This window comes from Suricata suricatta, chromosome 6 (assembly GCF_006229205.1).
Source record: "Suricata suricatta isolate VVHF042 chromosome 6, meerkat_22Aug2017_6uvM2_HiC, whole genome shotgun sequence".
Classification (NCBI taxonomy): Eukaryota; Metazoa; Chordata; class Mammalia; order Carnivora; family Herpestidae; genus Suricata; species Suricata suricatta.
In genome coordinates, this window is record NC_043705.1 from 88,897,155 (window position 1) to 88,900,101 (window position 2,947).

A 2,947-nucleotide genomic window follows, 5' to 3' on the forward strand; every position below is an offset into this window, starting at 1 on the left:
CCAGCACTGTGCTCATCTGGTCATCCTCCACTTTTACCTCAGCTAGTTTGAACTGGCTTTCAGATGGGACTCCTGTCAACCTACACCCTACTAGAAGTAGGCCAGGCCTTTCAAAGAGTAAGACTCAGCTTTGAATCATATATCTTTGTTTCTTTTTTATTTTTTAACTCTTATTCACTTTTGAGAGACAGAGAGAGCATGAGTGGGGGAGGAGCAGGAAGAGAGGGAGGGAGATACAGAATCCAAAGCAGGCTCCAGGCTCTGTCAGCACAGAATCCCATGCGGGACTTGAACTCACAATCAGTGAGCTCATGACCTGAGCCGAACTTCGCAGCTTAACTGACTGAGCCACCCAGGCGCCCCGTACCTTTGATTACATCAAAGTGAGCTATTGTCACAGCTTGTCAGAAGCTAAAGAAAATCCTCTAAGGAGGAAAGTAACATCATCTGGGGCCTCTGGGCAATATGTTTTAATACAAAATTTCCAGTATTCAGTCAAGCAAGATCAGGCATGCATCACAAGGAAAAATGAATAATAGAAGCAGACCCACAGGTGATCCAGATATTGGAATGATCAGACATGGCCTTTAAAAATTGATATTAATGTATTTGGGAAGATAAATGACATGATGAAAATTTTCACCAGGGAACTAGAATCTTTAAAACAGAATCAAGTGAAAAATTCTAGAAATGAAAAATATAATAATTAAGATGAAAATATAAGTGATGGATTTAACTGCAAATTAGACACAGTGGAAGAAAAACTTAGTGACCTGAAAGATGAGTCCATAGAAAGTATCCAGAATGAAATATGAGGATGAAAAGAGTAGAGATACAGAAAAGAACATAAAACATATGAAAATGGTGAAAAGGTCTTGCCTACCTGTACTGGTGTGCTAACAGGGTAGGAGAGAGAGAACGAGACAGAAGTAATCTTTTAGAGGATAATTCTAAGCATTTTCAAAAGCTGACGAGGGACGCCTGGGTGCCTTAGTCAGTTAAGCATCAGACTCTTGATTTCAGTTCAGGTCGTGAGCTCACAGTCGTGAGAAAGAGCCCTGTGTCGGGCTCTGTGCTGAGTATGGAGCCTGCTTGGGATTCTCTCTCCTTCTCCTTCTGCCTCTCTCCTGCTTGTGCTCTCTCTTAAAAAAAAAAAAAAGAAAACCTGATGAAAATGTTACATCACAGATTCAAGATCACTATGGTCCCAAGCAGGATAAATACAAAGAGAAATGCATCTTGGTACATTACAATAAAAGCATTGAAAGCTAAAGGCAAGTCATTTTAAAAACAGGAATAATGAAAATGACACTTCCCCATTGAAGAAGCGAACTAAGATTGGACCTGAAAGGATGTAAACCAGAAAATAATAATGTATAGAGAGTTCTGGGAGAAAACTATTGTCAGCATGGTGCTTTGATCCAATGGAAATACCCTTAAAAACTGAAGCTGAAGACATTTCCAGGCAGACAAAAACAGAGAGTTTCCCATCAGAAGACTTGTACTAGAAGAAATGTTAAGAAGAGCCTTTTCAAGGACCATCAATACCATCCCAAAAAGATGCACAGAAATACAGGAAGGATCGACAAGCAATGTTAAGGTAAATAGATAGGTAAATCTAGATGAAGGTGGGCTGTATAAAATAATAATAATAATAATAATAATGTCTTGTGGGGTTTAAATATATGTAACATCAAAATATTTTACAGCAATAACAAATTCGAAGATGGTAAAATTAAATATAATTTAAATAAACTAAAATAAAAATAATTTCATTTTATTATTGATAAATGGTAAAAGTGCTAACTTTGCTAGGTTTTAATTAAGTCAAGGATGCCTATCATAATTGCTAGTAAGACTCCTAAAAGAATAATACAATAATGCAAACTAACAAGATAACAGAGCATAAAATTTACATAATAATAGTTGTAAAAGGTTAATAGAAAAGAAGGCAAGAACGTCAAGAGAGCAGACGATAGAACAGATGGGACAAATAACGGGATGGTACATTTACACCTAAATGAATTACATTAAAAGTGAATGAAGTAAATATTCCAATAGAAAGTCCATGAGTATTAAACTAAGATAAGAAAGCAACAACTATATGCTATTTACAAGACCCACATCTTGAATATAGGGACCCAGAAAGGTTGATTGAGTAAAAGGATAGAAAAATACAGAGGCACCTGGGTGGCTCAGTTGATTACGCATCCGACTTCCACTCAGGTCATGATCTTGTGGTCTGTGAGTTTGAGTCCTGCATTGGGGCTCTGTGCTGACAGCTCGGAGCCTGGAGCCTGCTTCAGATTCTGTGTCTCTCTCTCTCTGCCCCTAATCCACTCACACTCTGTCTCTTTCTCAAAAATAAATAAACATTTAAAACTTTTTTAATTAAAAGACAGACGTAAGAGACTCCTAAATACAGAGAACAGACTGAGGGTTGCTGGAGGGGTGGGGGTGGGGGGATGGGCTAAATGGCTGAGGGGCGTTAAGGAGGACACTTGTTGGGATGAGCACTGGGTGTTATATGTAGAGGATGAATCACTGGATTCTACTCCTGAAATCATTATTGCAGTATATGCTAACTAACTTGGATATAAATTAAAAAAAAATAAACAAATAAAAGTTAAAAAAAACAAGAAGAAGGAGGAGGAGGAGAAGAGGAAGGGGGGTTGGGAAGGAGAAAGAGAAAGAGAAGGAGAAGGAGAAGGAGGAGAAGAAGAAAAAGCCTGACCATGCAAATGTAGCTGAGTTATGTTATCAGCAAAGGAGACTTTAAGGCAGGAAACATTACCGGAGATTCTTTATCGCGATAAAATGCATCACTCCACTGGAGACACAATGATTTTAAATGTGTAGGCACCTAGTAGCGAAACTGTAAAAACTGATAAAACCCAAAGTAGAAAGAAACAAGCCAGAAACCACAGTGTGAGATCCTCCCACCGAT